At 44.7% G+C, this 24420-nt stretch overlaps 1 pseudogene; it reads right to left on the reverse strand.

Moving 5' to 3' along the window:
• Positions 1 to 18444: 18444 nt before the first annotated feature.
• On the reverse strand, positions 18445 to 18562 carry LOC126163755 (5S ribosomal RNA; annotated as a pseudogene).
• Between the last annotated feature and the right edge of the window lie 5858 nt (positions 18563 to 24420).

A 24420-nucleotide genomic window follows, 5' to 3' on the forward strand; every position in this document is an offset into this window, starting at 1 on the left:
TAATAGCATGTGTGACACGTGAATTGAATCTGTCACAATATTTTTCCACTGTGAAGGTGATCAATAATCGAAACCGGTTGTGCAAAAATATATTGAAAGACAGCACAGCTTGCACCACGCATTTCTCCAAATATTTAAATGTGTCCGTGTGCAGTGTGCGTATCCAGTTTGTGATGTTACAAAATAAAAGTGATGTTGTTATTCAATGGAAAGTTGGAAATTGAGATTTAGCTTACTGTTTTATCAACCACAATTGGCGTAAGAATCATGGATTGACCATTGTCATAAAATATTGCATTATGAGATGTGAATAGTTTTTACTTGCAGTTTCGCGTGGCTTGAGGCAGTCACAACTAGCGTGCTATTGATTAAGAAATTGCGTTATCGTCTTTCTAATTACTTCATGATCGTAGATACGATCATACCCGGTTGTGAAGTTGTTGTTATGACAAAACAATTTCCTAAGGGACCAGAAAGTTCTTAAGGGCGCAAAAACAACTGTAACATCACACAAAAGGGAAATTCAATATTAAAGCTGATGCAAGAAGACGATAAAACAGTTTTCTTTTTATCAATGTAACACGCACATTGGACTGCTGATCTTGGTGTCTGTAATATTAGCAAAATGCATAATTAAAATGAAAATAATACTCAGGAGATAATAGAAATGAGCACTGCTAAATGATTCAGTATTCCCAGAACAAATATTTATTATAACTAAAACATATATCGTACCTTAAGCTTAATACTACAATGACGGTAGATTTTTATGTCCGTATCATGTCCATTGAGCGCTCTTTTATATAGCCATTGTCTTCTTTGAGTCGCTCGTGCGTCGTCACGGTAAGTTATAACTGTTCTTTACACTTCACTCAAACTTAGACATAACACGTTTATATACATTTAGTAAAAATTAGATCAGACTACCACAAATCTGCGTCCGTCTTACTCGAGAAAAACAGTACAAGTCCTTTTAGCGCTCAAGGCTTCATTTGTTCTCCAGCGAACAAAATAGTGAAGGATCGCATATGTATCCGTATTTTTCTGTTTTATAAACAAGTATTTGCCTTCTGGCTGAAAGTATTAACTACTCGTATTTGCTGTTTTAATGAAGTCAAAAATAGCGAATATCACAAGTTGTAGACCTGGATAAGTTGTTGAGGAATGTTCTTGTTACAAAACGGTCGGCAGGGCATCTTCCAGTGTTGCGGCTTGCTGTGACGGTCGGAAAACCCACGGGTAAAATATTTGTCGTCGGAAACACCACTTCGGATCGCAAAACCCACAGTCGGAAAGCCCGCCACACTGCGTGAGCAAAGGGGTTGCCATTTCAACAGCTGACGTTTTGTATCCCTCACAACGTGTGGTTCGATGAAGCCCTGCAATGCCGTATCGTCAATATCACCAGTCCAGTTCCCACACTTTCCACCGCTGCTTTCAGCAGAGGCAAGAGCGGTAATATTTCCGGATTACCGCCCCTCCACTAAGCGAGCTGCCCACGACCACTCTATAGAGCACACTGACAGCGCGCCAGTCTGCAGTCACTTCATTCCCTCGAAATTTTTTCCTGAAATTCAGCTATACTGTAATAGATATAGATGCAGTGCCTACCTACCTGTCGCGTTTGTTGCGCCGTATTTGCAGCTGAGACGGTGTGTGAGAAATATTGATTTATTTATGCTGGCAACATCGTGGCCGTAAGGCCGTCCCTCAAAATGAAAGATGACGCCCGTCGCCAAGGTGTCAGAGGGCCTGTCTCGTAAACAAGAGAAAGGGTCCGTCAGAAGGCGGAGCTGTCGTGAGGGAGCGAGCGAACGGGTACGTCATACCTTGGGTCACTGCCAGGGCTTTACCGAGCGCTCGTGAACGGAAGACTGTTTACAGTGTCGCCGGAAAAGAAGAAACACTTTGATACCCGTAGAAAAAATTACTATCCCCGATAATTCCGAAATTAAATAATAAGCCATAAGAACGTCCTACCAGAAATCCAAAGACACACGGTTCATCAAGTCAGTGAGACGCGTACGTTGCGCTTGAATGATAGTTCTACGCTGCTCTACAAAACTTAAGGAACAGGTAGATTAAGTAACATACCACATTAACAACTCGGTGGAAATGAATGGCAGTCGAGGAGCATGTTGCCAGAGGTAGCCCAACCGTGCACAGAAAGCTAGACTTGACATTGTTTAAGGTTAGCGTGGCTGTAGCGCCAAATGGGGCTTGTCCAGCAACTGCCGAAAGATTTCTTAATGGAAAGGTTGAATCTCTTCCTCATCCTTCTCAACGCAGATGTGATGTTAAATCCAGGTTGAGTCCAATAAAAGCTATGAATTACTTGCTGTAAGTAGTCAGAAGAAATTTCAGGAGTAATATTACAAAATATGTGTGGTGTCACCGCCAGACACCACACTTGCTAGGTGGTAGCCTTTAAATCGGCCGCGGTCCGTTAGTATACGTCGGACCCGCGAGTCGCCACTGTCAGTGATTGCAGACCGAGCGCCACCACACGGCAGGTCTAGAGCGTCTTCCTAGCACTCGGCCCAGTTGTACAGCCGACTTTGCTAGAGATGGTTCACTGACAAATTACGCTCTCATTTGCCGAGACGATAGTTAGCATAGCCTTCAGCTACGTCATTTGCTACGACCTAGCAAGGCGCCATTATCATTTGCTATTTATCTTGTGATGCATGTACCGTCAGACCGATGTTCACCAATTATGAATTAAAGTTAAGTATTCCAGTAGTTACTTACGTTCTTTGCTACTGTAAATCCCTTAACTGTTCCAGACCTCACGCCAGCCTGCGTGAGCTTAACGCGTGCCTTTCGGCTTCCTCATAGTGGCTTGGCTGTCTTGCCAAGTCACAACAATATGTGCTTCTATTTTTCCAGATTACAAGATTTTCACAACTAAACAGACCTCTTTTTTAATATTTGGCCCTAATTTGCCTTGAGGTTCGTGGTGACAGCTATAAACCTACGGGAATAATAGTCCACCGATATTTATCATTGGAATGTTGTATAAAAATGTGTCATAGCATTCATCTACTGCAGAAACGAACTTTGGCTTTCTTTCGTTCGAAATTATAAATGCGTGGTTTCCACACAGATCTTGCAAGAAACCTGACTGGCTATCTTTATCACAGCATGTTGTGAGATAACAAGAAGCTTCGTCTTTGCATCAGCAACGAATGTCTGTGTAGTATTACCTATTATTCGCATCTCCTCTCTACGTTTACGTGAAGTAAAGGTCGTAATTGTCTGACTTACATCTCCATATAATTTCCTTAATCTGTTTAATTAGGTCGACGAAACATGTAACACAGTAATTTTGCCGGCCGCTGTGGCCGAGCGGTTCTAAGCGCTTCAATCTGGAACCACGCTACCTCTACGGTATCAGGTTCGAATCCTGCCTCGGCCATGGATGTGTGTGGTGTCCTTAGGTTAGTTGCGTTTAAGTAGTTCTAAGTCCAGGGGACAGATGTTGTCCCATAGTGCTTAGAGCCATCTGAACCATTTGAACCCTCACGAGTGGCTCCAGATCTTACGAATAGTTTTTCTTTCACAATTTTGTGAGTTTAATTTTGCTGTGTATTTCGTACTTTGTATAACTCTTTCCTTTTATACGGTTCACTTTGAGATTTTACGAAACGAAACTGGCTTTCAATATTGCTTAACTTCAAGCGTTTTCACCCTCCTTCGTTCAAAACAAACCGCCTTTTCTTTGTCACTGAAAGCTATTACAGTACATGTTTCCTATGGGCTGGGAAGGTACGGCGTTTTGTTCTGGACTTTAATTAGCATAACAATCATCGTTCGAAATACAAGTCAGTTGTTAGTTGCCAGTTATTTCCTGTTTCTTCTAATGTTTCCATAATTTCCAACGAAATGTTTCCATCATTCGAATCAAACACCGATAAGTTCTCTAATAAATAATACATATGTAACTCTTCAGGAGAATTAGATGATTTATACTGGACATCGCTTTCTTCATATCTCAGCAAGATCGAAAACTCCGAAACCTGAACAAAGACAAATGCTATTAGCTAGCGTGTATGGCTTGCAAATTCAAGCAAATAGTAAGTCCCAACAATCGTGTCAGAGAAACTATCAACGGAAAGTGAAACTCACTTTACAAATTACAGTCGCGTTGTGCCGTGTTATCTGTTTACCGATTTACCACCAACCTATGCCAAGTATCCGCTGTGCTGCACATGTGTTATCTGCCGCAGCCATGGCTTCGTTCCACCCACCTGTCGAGCTACGAATCTGGCAGTTTTTAATATTTAAAAAACACTTGCAGTGAGCCTATTTTTATTGAGTCATCAGTCTTCTGACTGGTCTGATGCGGCCCGTCACGAATTCCTCTCCTGTGTCAACGTCTTCCTCTCAGAGGCCGGCCGCTGTGGTCGAGCGGTTCTAGGCGCTTCAGTCCGGAACCACGAGGCTGCTACGGTCGTAGGTTCCAATCCTGCCTCGGGCGTGGATGTGTGTGATGTTCTTAGGTTTAAGGAGCTCTAAGTTCTAGGGGACTGATGACCTCAGATGTTAAGTCCCATAGTGCTTAGAGCCATTTGAACCATCTTCTCAGAGCAGCACTTGCAACCTACGTCCTGAATTATTTGCTCGACATATTCCAATCTCTGTCTTTACAGTTTTTTCCCTCTACAGCTCCTTGTAGTGCCACGGAAGTCAGTCCCTGATGTCTTGACAGATGTCCTATCAACCTGTCCCTTCTCCTTGTCAGTGTTTTCCACATATTCCTTTCCTCTCCGACTCTGCGCAGAATCTCCTCTTCCTTACAGTATCAGTCCACCTAATTTTCAACATTCGTCTGTAGCACCACATCTCACATACTTCGATTCTCTTCTGTTCCGATTTTCCCACGGTCCATGTTCCACTACCATACAATGCTGTGCTCCAAACGTATGTTCTCGGAAATTTCTTCCTCAAATTAAGCCCTATGTTTGATATTACTAGTCATCTCTTGTCCAGGAATGCATTTTTTGCCAGTGCCTGTTTGCTTTGGATGTCCTCCTTGTTCCGTCCGTCATTGGTTTTTTGCTGCTTAGTTAGCAGAATTCCTTAACTTCATCTACTTCGTGACCATCAATCCTGATTTTAAGTTCCTAGTTGTTCTCATTTCTGCCTCAGCAGTTAAAATTACAGCGTCGCGTTTCTTTCGGTGTCTTCTACCCCTATAAACAATATCAGGACATGTTTAGACATGTCGAATTGGTCAGTTGTCTTATAAGACAAGTCGTAGGGTCAGTATTGCCTTGCGTGTTCCTACATTTATCTGCAATAGACAATGATCTTCCCCCAGGTCGGTTTCAACTTCCTTTTCCATTATTCTGTTCAAATGGTTCAAATGGCTCTGAGCACTATGGGACTTAACATCTGAGGTCATCAGTCCCCTAGAACTTAGAACTAATTAAAGCAAACTAACCTAAGGACATCACACACATCCATGCCGTAGGCGGGTTTCGAACCTGCGACCGTAGCAGTCGCGTGGTTCCGGACTGAAGCGCCTAGAACCGCTTGGCCACAAAGGCCGGCCATTATTCTGTAAATAATTCGAATCAGTATTTGGAGCCATGACTTATTCAACTTTTCGTTCGGTAATATTAACAACAGATGTTCTACTTAGAAACGTAGCCAAGAAAGACACACAAAGACAGCAGAACGACCAACTAAGACAATTAGAACAGAGTTATTGGTTGTAAAACATGGTACGCGATGTGCTTTATTCGTTCCACAGTAAACCGACAAATGGCAGATCTATCTCTATTTCAGGTTCTTAATAATGACAGCATTGTCAGGATGTATGCATGCAATCTGTGGAAGTACCGAAACATGGCTATCAGCAATAATAACGTGTGCTGCGTTTGTGCTGCACAACTGTTGGGATGGTATGGATCATTACGACTCAGATAAAGATCCTGAATATGTCCGTGAAGGCAAGTGTGCTTCAAAAGTTGTTACTAATCAGGTAAATGTGAATAATATATTTAAGCAAGTAAAGGATGTCATTTCCTTTACCATAGTCTACGTGGGTTTACGTAACAGTGATGGCGTAAATGTCAAGGGTTATCCTTAACATTATTAAAGTGCTGTAGTAACGCGACAATGAAATTAATTTTCTGCTGTGCTGAATCATAGATTACTTTGTGAGGTAATCACCTTTCAGGGACGTGGGGGCAAAGCCCCTCAAGTTTCAGTTTTTCTGATCTCGTGCTCAAAGAAGGATAGATATTCCTGCGATCTAAAATCGAAGTCATAGATTGGGTTGTTAGCTATAAACCATCCAAATTCCACCCCTGTCAGATTGTTCATTACATCATCATCATCATCATAAGTCTTTGTGCTCATTGCTGAGCGTCGAGACTCAATGAACGTAAGCGTCTCCACCCGGACGGTTGCCAGCTTCTCTTAGTGCCTGCTGAAAAGGTAGGCTGGAGATCTTCTTGATTTGATCCATCCATCTGCTCGCTGCTCTTCCTCTTGGTCTCATGCCCTCGATCTTTCCTTGCAAGATTATCTTCTCTAGATTTCCTCCATCTCTTCTCACAATATGGCCAAAGAACTGGAGAATTTTTTCGGTGACTCGAAAAGAAAGGCGTCTGGATACCTCGAGTTGTTCGATAATGGACACATTTGTTCTTCTTTCGGCCGATTTTATGCGTAGCACCCTAGGCCAGCACCAAAACACAAACGCATCAATGCGCTGTCTTTCTCTGGCCTTGAATGTCCATGTTTCGCAACCATAAAAGAATACAGAAAACACGAGTGTTTCAACTAGCCGGACCTTTGTACTATTTGTTATTGCTCTGTTCTGCCAGATCTTGGTGAGCTTCTTCATAGCCACTCGCCCTAGCGTGATCCGTCTTCTTATCTTCACATTACATAGAAATTTAAAATTTACGTAAAACAAAAACTATGCGCTTTTACGCCACAAAATGGGGTGAAGAGTTTAGTACGGGTCTTTAAGTCATTTGAGATAAACATGGATACGAATCGATAACTGCATCACAAAAACGCTTGAAATAACCTTTTTGCCAGCTCCTCTGGTTTCTCCTTGAAGTCCCTGGCTTTTGTTCTTCGCCTTCTTCGGGAAATATTAAGTCCCTGTGTATATCTGAGCAACCGTCGTAATGTGAGGCGTCTGAATCTGACTCTGAGGAATAATCAGCTTGCTGTTTGATCTGGTTTCCTCCTTTTTTGGTACTGATGTAATGAAGTTTAGCTTATGTCATTTTGTTTCTAGGGTAAGCTGTTTTTTTTTCTTTGGCACGTCTTTCTATGTCAGTAGCAAGTTGCTCTTTTCCTATGCATTGTTGTGTCGACGTTAGAAGCACGGATACCATTGCTTCGGCAGAACGTTTCCCCTAATTCCTTATTTTAGACAGCGGAATTATATCTTCAGTTGAGATAATCTAATGCAGTGTAGCAATTATCACTGGAATCTTGTCTCATATTGTTGGTTCAAATGGCTCTGAGCACTATGGGACTCAACTGCTGAGGTCATTAGTCCCCTAGAACTTAGAACTAGTTAAACCTAACTAACCTAAGGACATCACACACATCCATGCCCGAGGCAGGATTCGAACCTGCGACCGTAGCGGTCTCGCGGTTCCAGACTGCAGCGCCAGAACCGCGCGGCCACTTCGGCCGGCTCATATTGTTGGATTTACACCAAAACACCTATGGGGTTTGCTCCATTCCATCATTTTTGATTTTGTCGTCAACTGGAACAATTTTTTCCACGCGTAAGTGAAACTTAAATGCGGTAGTGTCAGCGAGTAATTCGTTGATTCTTCTTTCCGAACACTACACTATACAATGTTCAAGCAAAACATCAGAAAAGTGATAGGTAAGTAGTGAAAAAAAGACTTAACGCCATTTTCTCTCCTCTGGAGCGATATGTCGGGACGTACTTTCGGGGAACAATAAGTCACAATAAGACAAATGCTCAACTCCTGAATCGATGACAGTCAGTTCAGAAACTCGGCCCGAGCTTTTACCCCTCGTGCGGGTTTACTCTCACCTACCCCATTGTTGCGAAAACTGGTAAAGCATATCATAATATAAACAGTGGTAAATCAATGCTAAACCATGGCAAATGCATTCATTAAGTACCAGTCAACATATTTTTAAGAATAAAATTTTGGTTATATTTTAACGTTTCAGAACAAAAAAAAAAAAGAAAAAGTGTATTTGAAAACAACGACTTACCTGCATTAAAAAAATTACATCGTATGAACAAAATTCAAATGGCTCAGAGCACTATGGGACTTGACATCTGAGGTCATCAGTCCCCTAGAACTTAGAACTACTTAAACCTAACTAACCTAAGGACATCACACACATCCACGCCCGAGGCGGGATTCGAACCTGCGACCGTAGCGGTCGCACGGTCCCAGACTGAAGCGCCTAGAACCGCTCGGCCACCCCGGCCGCCGTGGATGAACACTGAGGTAACAAAAGTCGTGGGATAACGACATGCACTCTTACATTGGAGGTAAGTACCGCGCACACAAGGTGTAAAAGGGCAGTGCATTAGCGAAGCTGTCATTTATAAATGGTTCAAATGGCTCTGAGCACTATGGGACTCAACTGCTGTGGCCATAAGTCCCCTAGAACTTAGAACTACTTAAACCTAACGAACCTAAGGACAGCACACAACACCCAGCCATCACGAGGCAGAGAAAATCCGTGACCCCGCCGGGAATCGAACCCGGGAACCCGGGCGTGGGAAGCGAGAACGCTACCGCACGACCACGAGATGCGGGCTGTCATTTATACTCAGGTGATTAGTATGAAAATGTTTCCGACGTGATTATGGTCGCACGACGGGAATTAACAGACTCTGAACGCTGAATGGTTGTTGGACCTTGCCGCATGGACATTCCATTTCGGAAATCGTTAGGGAATCAGTATTCCGAGATCCCCAGTGTCTAGAGTGTGCCGAGAATACCAAATGTATGCGCTACCTCACGCCACGGACAACAACTAAACGACCACGAGCAGCTGTGTTTGCATAGAGCTGTCAGTGCTATCAGACAAGCAACACTGCGTGCAGTAAGAAAAGAAACGACGAGCGTATCCGTTGTCACAATGCGGCAAAGTTTGGAGTTAATCTGCTACGGTAACAAACGACCGACGAGAGTGCCTTCCATCTCGTGGTCGTGCGGTAGCGTTCTCTCTTCCCACGCCCGGGTTCCCGGGTTCGATTCCCGGCGGGGTCAGGGATTTTCTCTGCCTCGTGATGGCTGGGTGTTGTGTGCTGTCCTTAGGTTAGTTAGGTTTAAGTAGTTCTAAGTTCTAGGGGACTGATGACCGTAGCAGTTAAGTCCCATAGTGCTCTGAGCCATTTGAACCATTTTTGAGAGTGCCTTTGTTAAGGCAGCGATTACAGTGGCTCCGACATCGGCGTATTACGCCGACGACCGACATCGGCCGGAGACGACCGATTTTTTCAAATCAGTACGCCACTACGTGCGTGGTCACACTATACCCGATCTTATCTCCCGAACGTACAGACTTCGAACGACAATCGGTGAAATTCAAATCAGTTTGTTTTCTTCGGGAAAATGGACAGACGTTCTCGCACACGAAATTTGGAGCGTGAGAAACTGGTAAGTTTAGTGTAAGAGAGAGTGAGCTTGTGGCATTCTGAGGATGAAAATATCATAATCGGGATATATTTAGGAATCTATGGACTGAAATCGCAGGTTTATTCGGAACATCAAACGGGATAAATCTTTATTGGAAATTTTGAGCGTAGACTGTAACCTCAAAAAATAATATTTTCAAGTGAAAAGGACGGCGTAGTTATAGGCATATAGCTACTGTACTGGGTCTTTTTTGTGGTAGGTTTTCATTAAATGTCTATAAATTATTATTACTGCTTGCTGGCATTTTATGTCAGTAGGATAGTGATTCTGTTAGTATGAAGTGGTTTGCAAATATGGTGCACGGTATGTATTTCCACTTTTAACTGCTGTAGGTTATCAGAGTATCTTATGCCACACTTTATGCTTGTCTTTCACTCATGTGCTAAATGACGCCGGCCGGAGTGGCCGAGCGGTTCTAGGCGCTACAGTCTGGAACCGCGCGAGCGCTACGGTCGCAGCTTCGAATCCTGCCTGGGGCGTGGATATGTGTGATGTCGTGAGGTTAGTTAGGTTTAAGTAGTTCTAAGTTGGAGGGGACTGATGACCTCAGCAGTTAAGTCCCATAGTGCTCAGAGCCATTTGAACCATTTTGCTAAATGACAGTCATTGAAGGTTAATTGACATTCGTCTGCACAACTTTAAACAAATACAGCGAAACAGAGTGTTTGTAATTTTATTGTCAAGGTCACCAGGAATTATTTTTAGTGTGTAACAGAACTTTTCTCCCGTCGTGTCATATATTCGTAAAACTTGTCTGCTTATCCTGATAACCGAGAACAGAGTATATACCACCCGCCACGTTGTTTACGAGACACGAAAGCTCATTCACGTACATTCCACGTCTCTTTAACAGCAGAAGCAGCTATACAGCCCTCGTATCCAAGCACAGTGGCGTCGTGGTATACACCCCACCCTAAGACATTTAAAATGCAACCTACTTCGTACACAAAATACAGGGTGTTTCAAAAATGACCGGTATATTTGAAACGGCAATAAAAACTAAACGAGCAGCGATAGAAATACACCGTTTGTTGCAATATGCTTGGGACAACAGTACATTTTCAGGCAGACAAACTTTCGAAATTACAGTAGTTACAATTTTCAACAACAGATGGCGCTGCGGTCTGGGAAACTCTATAGTACGATATTTTCCACATATCCACCATGCGTAGCAATAATATGGCGTAGTCTCTGAATGAAATTACCCGAAACCTTTGACAACGTGTCTGGCGGAATGGCTTCACATGCAGATGAGATGTACTGCTTCAGCTGTTCAATTGTATCTGGATTCTGGCGGTACACCCGGTCTTTCAAGTGTCCCCACAGAAAGAAGTCACAGGGGTTCACGTCTGACGAATAGGGAGGCCAATCCACGCCGCCTCCTGTATGTTTCGGATAGCCCAAAGCAATCACACGATCATCGAAATATTCATTCAGGAAATTAAAGACGTCGGCCGTGCGATGTGGCCGGGCACCATCTCGCATAAACCACGAGGTGTTCGCAGTGTCGTCTAAGGCAGTTTGTACCGCCACAAATTCACGAAGAATGTCCAGATAGCGTGATGCAGTAATCGTTTCGGATCTGAAAAATGGGCCAATGATTGCTTTGGAAGAAATGGCGGCCCAGACCAGTACTTTTTGAGGATGCAGGGACGATGGGACTGCAACATGGGGCTTTTCGGTTCCCCATATGTGCCAGTTCTGTTTATTGACGAAGCCGCCGAGGTAAAAATAAGCTTCGTCAGTAAACCGAATGCTGCCCACATGCATATCGCCGTCATCAATCCTGTGCACTATATCGTTAGCGAATGTCTCTCATGCAGCAATGGTAGCGGCGCTGAGGGGTAGCCGCGTTTGAATTTTGTACGGATAGAGGTGTAAACTCTGGCGCACGAGACGATACGTGGACGTTGGCGTCATTTGGACCGCAGCTGCAGCACGGCGAACGGAAACCCGAGGCCGCTGTCGGATCACCTGCTGCACTAGCTGCGCGTTGCCCTCTGTGGTTGCCGTACGCGGTCGCCCTACCTTTCCAGCACGTTCATCCGTCACGTTCCCAGTCCGTTGAAATTTTTCAAACAGATCCTTTATTGTATCGCTTTTCGGTCCTTTGGTTACATTAAACCTTCGTTGAAAATTTCGTCTTGTTGCAACAACACTGTGTTCTAGGCGGTGGAATTCCAACACCAGAAAAATCCTCTGTTCTAAGGAATAAACCATGTTGTCCACAGCACACTTGCACGTTGTGAACAGCACACGCTTACAGCAGAAAGACGACGTACAGAATGGCGCACCCACAGACTGCGTTGTCTTCTATATCTTTCACATCACTTGCAGCGCCATCTGTTGTTGAAAATTGTAACTACTGTAATTTAGAAAGTTTGTCCGCCTGAAAGTGTACTGTTGTCCCAAGCATATTGCAAAAAACGGTGTATTTCTATCGCTGCTCGTTTAGTTTTTATTGCCGTTTCAAATATACCGGTCATTTTTGAAACACCCTGTACCACCCACCACGTTGTTTACGAGACAGGAAAGCTCATTCACGTACATTCCACGTCTCTTTAACAGCAGAAGCAGCTATACAGCCCTCGTATCCAATCACAGAGGCGTCGTGGTATACAGCCCACCCTAAGACATTTAAAATGCAACCTACTTCGTACACAAAATAGATTCAAACCTAACGTTCCTTCTCTGACCCTGCCAAAAACTGAAGAAGGAGATACGACGCAATATGACCACGCTATCGGCCGATGTTATCGGTTGACCGCTGGCGATGCTGTCTGAGGTATGTTGTCGGTGCCACTGTGAACGCCGCCTAACAGCATGACATCGCTTGCAGCGCCTCTGCCGGGCTCGTGAACATACTGCTTGGGCCCTAGACGACTGGAAAACTGTGGCCTGGTCAGACGAATTCCTATTTCAATTCTTAAGAGCTGACCGTAGCGTTAGAGTGTAGTGCAGACCCCACGAGTACATAGAGCCATGGCGTCAACAAAGGCACTGTGCTAGCTGGTGGTGGCCCCATAACGGCCTGGGGTGTGTTTGCATGGAATGGACGGTGTCCTCTGGTCCAACTGAACCCATCACTGACTCGGAGTGGTTATGTTAGGCTACTTGGGGACCATTCGCAGGTATTCATGGTAATATTCCCAAACAACGATAGAATTTTTAAGGACGACAAGCCGCCGTGTCACTGGGCTACATTATTCGCCATCGGTTTGAAGAACATTGTGAAGAATTCGAGCGAATTATTTGGCAGCTCTGTTTTCTCGACGTGAATATCATCGAACATGTATGGGACGTAACTGAGAGGTCAGTTCGTACTCAAAATCTTGCACTGGTAACCTTTAGTAATTATGGACGGCTGTAGAATATTGGATATTGAGAAGGCGTATGACAGTATCTGTAGGGACAAGCTCTGGGATGTGCTGAACGCAAAAGGGATAGATGAAGAGATAACACGAAAAGTCAGAAAAATGTATGAGGGAAGTGAGAGTTGTGTGAAAGTGGGGAGGGAACGTACTGCATGGTTCAAGCTGGAAAATGGGCTGCGACAGGGAAGTGCACTTTCGCCTTTATTGTTTATTATTGTTATGGATGAAATCCTACAGCAAGTATCAGATGCAATTGGAGATCATAAAATGAAAGCAGTGCTTTTTGCCGATGACCTGATGTTATGGGGAAATTGCGAGAAGGAGGTGCAAGAGCAGTTAGATGCATGGGAGGCAACGGCAGCACAATATGGAATGCATTTCTCTGCAAAGAAAAGTGAAATAATCGTCACAACAAGGAAGAAGAATAGGCCAAATGTGGATATAACTTGGGGAGGGGAAAAAACTACAAGTGGTAGAGAACTTCAAGTACCTGGGAAGCGTGATTGAAAGTAAGGGGGGAAACGCAATGGAAATAAATGAAAGGTGCAGAAACGCAGGGCAGTTCTACAAATGTAGTAGGGGGCTTATTTGGAGCAAGGAGGTGCCACAGAAATCCAAGGGAATTATATACCGAACCTACTTTGTCCCCATACTGGCATACGGAAGTGAGACATGGGTAATGCACAAGAGCGACAAAAGTAGAATACAGGCTAGTGAAATGAAGTTCCAGAGCAGCAGGTTGTGTGTAACAAGACGAGACAGATTGAGAAATGTGTATGTGAGGGAAAGACTAAAGAAGGAACCAGTACAGGATAGGATAGAAAAATCAAGACTGCAGTGGTATGGACACATGAAGAGAATGGATGAGGGAAGAATTCCAAAGAGGATGTTTGATCTGCAACTGGAGGGGAAGAGGCCCAGAGGAACACCAAGGGATAGATGGGTGAAGGGAGTGAAGGAATGTGTGATGAGAAGAGGAGAGAACTGGACGAAGGTGGAAGAGGGGGAATGGTGGAAAGACGGAACACGATGGAGAGGCTTGTGTTCCCGACAGACCCAGCCAGTGGCTGGAAACTGTCCAAGATGATGATGTAGAAGCAGTAATGCTCCACATTTTTGGAGGGGACTTCCAACGACTTGTTGAGCCCATGCCACGTCGAATTGCTGCTACAGCACTACACTAATGGCCATTAAAATTGCTACATCAAGAAGAATTGCAGATGATAAAGGGATGTTCATTGGACAAATATATTATACTAGAAGTGACATGTGATTACATTTTCACGCAGTTTGGGTGCATAGACCCTGAGAAATCAGTACCCAGAACAACCACCTCTGGTCGTAATAACGGCCTTGATACGCCTGGGCATTGAGTCAAACAGAGCTTGGATGGCGTGTACAGGTACAGCTGCCCATGCAGCTTCAACACGATACCACAGTTCAGCAAGAGTAGTGACTGTCGTATTGTGACGAGACAGTTGCTCGGCCACCAGTGACCAGACGTTTTCAAATGGTAAGAGATCTGGAGAATGTGCTGGCCAGGGCAGCAGTCGAACATTTTTTGTATCGAGAAAGTCCCGTACAGGACCTGCAACGTGCGGTCGTGCATTATCCTGCTGAAATGTAGGGTTTCGCAGGGATCGAATGAAGGGTAGAGCCACGGGTCGTAACACATCTGAAATGTAACGTCCACTGTTCAAAGTGCCGGCAATGTGAACAAGAGGTGACCGAGACGTGTAACCAATGGCACCCCGTACCATCACGCCGGGTGATACGGCAGTATGGGATGATGAATACACGCTTCGGATGTGCGTTCACCGCGGTGTCGCCAAACACGTATGCGACCATCATGATGCTCTAAACAGAACCTGGATTCTTCCGAATAAAATGACGTTTTGCCATTCGTGCACCCAGGTTCGTCGTGGAGTACACCATTGCAGGAGCTCATGTCTGTGATGCAGCATCAAGGGTAACCGCAGCCACGGTCTCCGAGCTGATAGTCCATGCTGCTGCAAACGAACTGTTATTGCAGATAGTTGTTGTCTTGCAAACGTCCCCACCTGTTGATTCAGGGATCGAGACGTGGTTGCACGATCCGTTACAGCCATGAGGATAAGATGCCTGTCATCTCGCCTGCTAGTGATACAAGGCCGTTGGGATCCAGCACGACGTTGCGTATTACCCTCCTGAACCCACCGATTCCATATTCTGCTAACATTCATTGCACCTCGACCAACGCGAGCAGCAATGTCGCGATACGATAAACCGCCATCGCGATAGGCTACAATCCGACCTTCATCAAAGTCGGAAACGTGATGGTCGGCATTTCTCCTCCTTACACGAGGCATCACAACAACTTTTCACCAGGCTACGCCGGTCAACTGCTTTTTGTGTAAGAGAAATCGGTTGGAAACTTTCCTCATGTCAGCACGTTGTAGGTGTCGCCACCTACGCCAACCTTTTGTGAGTGCTCTGAAAAGCTAATCATTTGCAATTCACAGCATCTTCTTCCTGTCGGCTAAATTTCGCGTCCGTAGCACCCAATCTTCGTAGTGTAGCAATTTTAAAGGCTGCTAGTGTATATTAGGAGGTTTCCCATGACTTTTGTCACGTCAGTGTAATTGACATATGAGATTTTATTGAATCTTTACTCCTCCACTTTTCAAAACAGCGAAGTTGTCTGTTAGAATGTTTACGACCGAGGTCTTCAATTGGGCATGTGGGACCATATGCCAGCAAGTGACTGGCGGCCGTGTTTTATTTGGGGTCTGTCCCTGCCCCAGGATTCTTCTTGTGGGCCGAACCAAAGCGCCGGTCAGGGCGTGGCCTCCTTGGTCCGCGGCGCGTGGAGAGGTCACGGCTGCGCCGGCATCGACCCGCGACCCGCACTGGGCCGCGCGGCCGTGCCTCCCGACCACCCCCACCCCACTCTCCCCTGCCGCTGCTTCTGCCGCGGTTCTCCGGTCTCCACCCCTCGCTCTCTGTCTTGTTGTCGCTGACCGCGACCCTCTTGGGACCAGCGGTGGATCCAGGGGGGGGGGGGGGGGCGAAGGGGCAGTTGCCGCTCCCCCCCCCCCTGGTGCGTGACCGATCTTTTCTTATTCTTGATATTTACATTCATGAGGAAAAACAGCTTATTATGAGCATAAAATGACGTAATTAACAATATAAGATGGTTTTCTGAACACAGTCAAATACCCTATTATAACTTTTCGCAGTCGTATCGTCATTGCTGCGTATAAACACTTGCGCGAATTCGATGGCAATATTCTGTCAAATGAAAGCAATTGGTGAACTAATTTCGAAGGTTGAAGAATGGAAACAAATGAAAATTAGCATTTTTATAGATTATTTTAGATTAGCAGACAATCACAGAGTTTTTCAATTGCTCGTGTCGTATTTGAAGAATAATTTTTAGGTAATGCAGTTATTTCATTAAACACACTTAACACATAGCGATACACAATTAAACTATATATATATATATATACATATATATATATATATATTTATATATATATTCTGTTTTTTGTTTAAATATATATATACATAAAGACACTTAACACTATGTGTTAAGTGTGTTTATATGTGCGCGCGCGCGCGCGCTCGCGCTCGCATATAAAGTATTAATGGTTTTATTTGGAATTAATTTTTTGGAAGGCAGGTACCAAAAAATTGGCCCCCCACCCCCTCCCTGACCGAGATCCTGCATCCGCCCCTGCTCGGGACTACAAGTTCCAACAGAAACTGAACATACTCTCCCACAGGGAAAGTGGCTCTAAGGCACCTTTCGGCGGTTATTATTATTATTATTATTATTATTATTATTATTATTATCGTATGCATCAATTACAGTAATACACATTTAGCAAAACAAAGGAATATATATATATATATATATATATATATATATATATATATATATATATATATATATATATATATATATATATGAACATGTGAAATTATGTATAGTGCACAAGTTTTAAAACAGCTCAGACTACACTCGGATGTTGATGGACTCGATCCAGCAGAGCGCCTCGTGCGATGCTTGATGGAGCTTCTCAGTGCCACCAGGGAAGCGTCTGATTGGACAGTCATTCACAAAGTGGCTCATTGTCACCACAGTCACACACACTGTCACTTGAAAAGCCCAGCTTGTGCATGTTGTTCGAATGGCTCTGAGCACTATGGGACTTAACATCTATGGTCATAAGTCCCCTAGAACTTAGAACTACTTAAACCTAACTAACCTAAGGACAGCACACAACACCCAGCCATCACGAGGCAGAGAAAATCCCTGACCCCGCCGGGAATCGAACCCGGGAACCCGGGCGTGGGAAGCGAGAACGCTACCGCACGACCACGAGATGCGGGCTGTGCATGTTGTATTTGCACCTACCCTCTTAGGTCCGATATCTGTTTAACTGCACCCACACCTCCCTTGGTTTTTGGAAGCCTGGAACTGGAACGATTATTATTATTATTATCGTATACATTAATTACAGTAATACACATTTAGCAAAACAAAGAAATATATATAAAAATGAACATGTGAATTTATATATAGTACACAAGTTTTAAAGCGGCTCAGACTACACTCGGATGTTGATGGACTTTCAATGATGATTTTCAAACATCTGTCCACCAGACCCCCGTCGATAGGCTTCTCTTTACATCCTCCGTCAGCAAGTTTCTGACAACAACTCGATCCCTCTTCATGACGATTTGGTATCACTGCCCAGGAAACGCCTCAAATCTAGAAGACCAGCATATGAAATGGGAGTCCAAATGCTATCCACAGGATTCGAGCAGGACGCAGAGTGGAAACGTGAGTGGCGAGCTACAGGAACCCGAAACCACGAAGTTGTAGACAATCCAACAGTTCCAGTTCCCAGCCTTCGGCGATGATCTATTAACAAAAAGAATTTTTATCACCTGAGGATGCGTCGTCTAGTGGTACGAAACCGGTCGTGTTTTGTAATAGAAGGTATTCTACACCCAATGCAGATCATTTCTTTCAAAATGTGGAAATTTGGCTGCGATTGCCCGAAATGTAGAATAACATCCCCCGCAATGCCTCACGTCACACATTACATAACGTAAGCTGAGCGACCGGATATTTCTGTCATTCTTAATAATTTCTAAAGAAATATGTAAATTAATCGCTCGGTAGAAACAAGAAGAATGGGAAAGAAAATCGAGAATCTATTAGATGTACTCCATCTTCAGGCCACGAGAGGCCAACCGGGACCATCCGACCGCCGTGTCATCCTCAGTGGAGAATGCAGATAGGAGGGGCGTGGGGTCAGCACACCGCTCTCCCAATCGGTATTCTTAACCGAAGCCGCTACTATTCGGTCGAGTAGCTCCGAGGCTGAGTGCACCCCAAAAAATGGCAACAGCGCATGGCGGCCTGGATGGTCACCCATCCAAGTGCCGACCACGCCCGACAGCGCTTAACTTCGGTGATCTCACAGGAACCGGTGTATCCACTGCGACAAGGCCGTTGCCCATGTGTTAGATGTACATGTACATATGCAGTCCGCTAGCCATCAAGCGGTGTGTGGCGGAGGGCACTATTCGCGCCGAAGTCATATTTCCCCCTTTTGTTCCACTCGCGGATCGCGCGAGGGAAAAGCGACTGTATGAACGCCTCAGTGCGAGCTCTAGTTTCCCTTATCTTTGAATGGTGATCATTGCTGGATTTGAAAGTTGGTGGTAATAATATATGCTCTACATCCTCGGCGGAGATCGGATTTTGGAATTCTGTGAGCAGCCCCTTCCGTTTAGCGCGTCGTCTATCTGCAAATGTGTCCCACTTCAAACTTTCTATGAGATTTGTAACGCTCTCGCGATGGCTAAATGTACCAGTCACCAATCTTGCCGCTCTTCTTTGGACCTTATCGATCTCTTGAATCAGACCCAACTGGTAAGGGTCCCATACAGACGAACAACACTCCAAGACTGGACGAACTAAAGTATTGTAAGAAATTTCCTTTGTTGAAGGACAGCATCGCTTCAGGATTCTACCAATAAACCGCAATCTAGAGTTTGCCTTACTCGTTACTTGTTAATCTGATCGTTCCATTTGAGATCATTTCGAATAGTCACACCCAGATCTCTGACGGATGTTACCGCTTCCAAAAGATTGCGCATTTATTTTGTAATCGTACGTTAATGAGGATTTTAACTTTGTTATACACAGTAGGTTACACTTACTAATGCCGGCCGGAGTGGCCGAGCGGTTAAAGGCGCTACAGTCGGGAACCGCACGACCGCTACGGAAGCAGGTTCGGATCCTGCCTCGGGCATGGATGTGTGTGATGTCCTTAGGGTAGTTAGGTTTAAGTAGTTCTAAGTTCTAGGGGACTTATGACCACAGCAGTTGAGTCCCATAGTGCTCAGAGCCATTTGAACCATTTGAACACTTACTAATATTGCGATGACGGTCGGTTTGGCACCATAGAGGCAGTTCTGACGTTGCAGTTGACAATGCAAGCAAGACAAAAGAAAAATCAAGATACGTTCACAGAATTTATCGACCTGAGAAATGAGTTCGACAATGCCAAATTGTGCAATATGTACGAAATTCTGAGAAAAATAGGGGTAAGCTATAGGGAAAGACGTCTAATGTACAATATATACAAGAACCAAGAGGAACAGTAAGAGTGGAAGACGAAGTATACGGATTAAAAGGGATGTAAGACTGGGATGCAGGCTTTCGCCCTTGCTGTTCAATCTGTACATCGAAGAAGCAATGACGGAAATAAAAGAAAGGTTCAGGAATGGAATCAAAATTCAAGGGGAAAGGATATCAATGATAAGATTCGGCAGTGACGCTGCTGTCCTCGGTGAAAGTGAAGAAAAATTACATTATCTGCTGAACGGAATGAACAGTCTAATGAGTACAGATTATGGACTGATAGTAAATCGAAGAAAGACGAAAGCAATGAGAACTAGCAGAAATTAGAACAGTGAGAAAACATTAGGACTGGTGGTCACAAAGCAGATGAAGTTAAGGATTTCTGCTACCTAGATAGCAAAATAACCCATGATGGACGGAGTAAGGAGGACATAAGAAGCAGACCAGCACAAGCAAAAAAGCATTCCTGGCCAAGAGAAGCTTTCTAGTATGAAACATAGCCTTAATTTCTGGGAGAAATTTCTGAGAATGTACATTTGCAGCACAGCATTATATGGTAGTGAAGCAGACACTGTGGAAAAAACTAGAAAAGAAGAGAATCGAAGCACTGGAGATGTTGTGCTACAGACGAATGTTGAAAATTACTGGACGATACGGTAAGTAACGAGGATGTTCTCTGCAGAATCGGCGACGAAAGGAGTATTTAGAAAACACTGATAAGCAGAAGGGAGAGGATGATAGGACATCTGATAAGACATGGGGGAATGACTTCTACGGCACTAGAGGGAGCTGTAGAGGGCAAAAACTGTAGAGGAGGACAGAGATTGGAATACATCCAGATAATAATTGAGGACGTAGGCCCAATAGCTACTCTTAGATGAAGAGTGGTACAGCGGGACTATTCCGCTCACAGGGCTAATCCTTATGAAATGGAAAATGTTGCAACGGTCCTCACAGAGTCAGGGTTGTTTTACCTTCCGTGTGTGCCAGTATCTCTGTGTCGTCACATGTGATTGCAGTTAGGATGGTTTCTGTTATACACTCCTGGAAATTGAAATAAGAACACCGTGAATTCATTGTCCCAGGAAGGGGAAACTTTATTGACACATTCCTGGGGTCAGATACATCACATGATCACACTAACAGAACCACAGGCACATAGACACAGGCAACAGAGCATGCACAATGTCGGCACTAGTACAGTGTATATCCACCTTTCACAGCAATGCAGGCTGCTATTCTCCCATGGAGACGATCGTAGAGATGCTGGATGTAGTCCTGTGGAACGGCTTGCCATGCCATTTCCACCTGGCGCCTCAGTTGGACCAGCGTTCGTGCTGGACGTGCAGACCGCGTGAGACGACGCTTCATCCAGTCCCAAACATGCTCAATGGGGGACAGATCCGGAGATCTTGCTGGCCAGGCTAGTTGACTTACACCTTCTAGAGCACGTTGGGTGGCACGGGATACATGCGGACGTGCATTGTCCTGTTGGAACAGCAAGTTCCCTTGCCGGTCTAGGAATGGTAGAACGATGGGTTCGATGACGGTTTGGATGTACCGTGCACTATTCAGTGTCCCCTCGACGATCACAAGTGGTGTACGGCCAGTGTAGGAGATCGGTCCCCACACCACGATGCCGGGTGTTGGCCCTGTGTGCCTCGGTCGTATGCAGTCCTGATTGTGGCGCTCACCTGCACGGCGCCAAACACGCATACGACCATCATTGGCACCAAGGCAGAAGCGACTCTCATCGCTGAAGACGACACGTCTCCATTCGTCCCTCCATTCACGCCTGTCGCGACACCACTGGAGGCGGGCTGCACGATGTTGGGGCGTGAGCGGAAGACGGCCTAACGGTGTGCGGGACCGTAGCCCAGCTTCATGGAGACGGTTGCGAATGGTCCTCGCCGATACCCCAGGAGCAACAGTGTCCCTAATTTGCTGGGAAGTGGCGGTGCGGTCCCCTACGGCACTGCGTAGGATCCTACTGTCTTGGCGTGCATCCGTGCGTCGCTGCGGTCCGGTCCCAGGTCGACGGGCACGTGCACCTTCCGCCGACCACTGGCGACAACATCGATGTACTGTGGAGACCTCACGCCTCACGTGTTGAGCAATTCGGCGGTACGTCCACCCGGCCTCCCGCATGCCCACTATACGCCCTCGCTCAAAGTCCGTCAACTGCACATACGGTTCACGTCCATGCTACCAGTGTTAAAGACTGCGATGGAGCTCCGTATGCCACGGCAAACTGGCTGACACTGACGGCGGCAGTGCACAAATGCTGCGCAGCTAGCGCCATTCGACGGCCAACACCGCGGTTCCTGGTGTGTCCGCTGTGCCGTGCGTGTGATCATTGCTTGTACAGCCCTCTCGCAGTGTCCGGAGCAAGTATGGTGGGTCTGACACACCGGTGTCAATGTGTTCTTTTTTCCATTTCCAGGAGTGTATTATTGATAGGACGAAGGAACAAAATCTGCAAGGTAAGGGAATTGTGATGGATTATTGCCATGGTTTAGCGGTACAACATAACGAATTTAGGTGCACCATCCACAAGAACGCGAAATTTGAAACTCTTATCGTTGTTTGTATAAGAACACAGGTTATGCGGTGTGTCTATCAACATATATTGCTGGCTTTATTCATAAACGTCTGACCTGCCGCGTCATTCTAAATGTCTGCACATGGGGCTATTTCGCCATGTACAAATGCGGCTAATTCCGCTCAGTCAAATTATTACTTTAATAGATGTTTTGGTACGAAATTCTAAATAACACGTTTTCTTTGTTTCTTTTCAGAAGATCCGTACATACAAATGGAAAAAGTCAAGTGCTTCACGGACCGAGGAAGATGTGAAACAAACAGTAACAAGTGTTGTAGGCAGCTCATCTGGATAAAGTGCTAGCCGTGTGCTACATGGTCTCTCGAGGTGTGTGTGGGTGGAGAGTAACGAAAAGGGTTTACTTGTGGTAAATGATTTTCATTGTGACACTGCAATACACTCGGGCGTAATACCCTCTTGGCTGGGTGGAATATCCCCACCGTTTTAACGCAGGGTGTAAATTTTAAATTGACAAACCAGAATAAATCGAAAAATAAGCTTCACACGAAAAACTGTGTAGAATCCAAAGTTGATTATTTCTAGGGGGATATCTGCTGGTGCTAAAATTAGCCCGCTACCCCAGCGCCGGCCGTGGTGGCCAAGCGGTTGTAGGCGCTTCAGTCCGGAACCGCGCGACCGCTACGGTCGCAGGTTCGAATCCTGCCTCGGGCATGGATGTGTGTGATTTCCTCAGGTTAGTTAAGTTTAAGTAGTTCTAAGTTCTAGGGGATAGATGACCTCAGATGTTAAGTCCCATGGTGCTCAGAGCCATTTGAACCATTTGAGCTACCCCAGCCTCCTAGGGGTCGGGCGGGAGGCAACTTTAAAATTTCAAATGGGAACTATCATTTTTTATTGCAGAATCAGATTCTACATAAAAAACTATGTACATTTTGTCTTAAACATTTGTTTTGATTCTTGGTAGTTGGCGCTGTAATTCAAGTAAATCCATGTTCTCACTTTTGCGTGGAAAATGGTTACGGATAAATAAAAAATACTTATTTACTTCTTAAATTTTGATTCACTAAAACTAAAACTGGGGTCTGAGAGAGAGGAATTAGAGTTTTACAAATGTTGCCACACATATTAATTTTTTCCACAGATTCCGATAAGTTTTGTTTGTTTCGTGGAGAGTTTTAGTTTTAGCGAATCAGAATTTACGAAGTAAATAAATATTTTTTATTTATCCGTAGCCTTTTTCCACATGAATTTTCTTGAATTACAGCGCCAACTACCAAGAATCAAAACAAATGTTTAAGACAAATTTTGCGTAATTTTTTATGTAGAATCTGCTTCTGCAATAAAAAAAATGGGGGTTGCACTTGAAATTTTAAAGTTGCCTCCCGCCCCACCCCCAGGGGGCTGGGGCGGCGGGCTAATTTTAGCACCAGGAGATGTCCCCCTCGAAAATAATCAACTTTGGATTCTACACATTTTTTCGTGTGAAGCTTACTTTTCGAGTTATTCTGGTTTGTCAACTTAAAATGTATACCCTGTATGTTGCGATTTCTGCCTTCTTCAGACGTTTGTTTAATACTTTGTTCCTGTAAAGAAATATTGATGTTTGATGCACTGGAATGTGTTGTCAATTAAGATGCCGCAATAATATTACATTGACATGATTCTTAAAAAGTTTCGTGTCATATTATATAGGGCTTGCAGCTGGAACGAGCGGATTAGCCCCGCTGTACTCCATTATATATATATATTTATTCACATTTGGGCCGCACTGGATCACAAGATGAACAACGTAAGGCATTGGTTTCTTGTAGCTCTTATTTGTACCGATATTGCTTTCATCTGCACAGTCTGAACGATTACTTTTTACAATGTAGCACAGTAGTGTAGGGGAAGCAATTTGATATGGGATGCTTGTGGTCTGTCAAACCGGCGGACAGCCTCAAATTGATCTCCAAAAACCGAGATTTTCAGTATTCTGTCGCCCTTTTATGCCTACATCTACATCTACGTGATTACTCTGCTATTTACAGTTAAGTGCCTGACAGAAGGTTCAATGAACCACCTTAGTCATTCATAACCGTTTGAAGTTTATTTCTTTTCTCTCACTAAAATATTCCTTGGATATTGAACACGTCTTGTTTTTGTGGTTAAAAAATTCTTCCA

The sequence above is a fragment of the Schistocerca cancellata genome, chromosome 2, assembly GCF_023864275.1.
Source record: "Schistocerca cancellata isolate TAMUIC-IGC-003103 chromosome 2, iqSchCanc2.1, whole genome shotgun sequence".
NCBI lineage: Eukaryota > Metazoa > Arthropoda > Insecta > Orthoptera > Acrididae > Schistocerca > Schistocerca cancellata.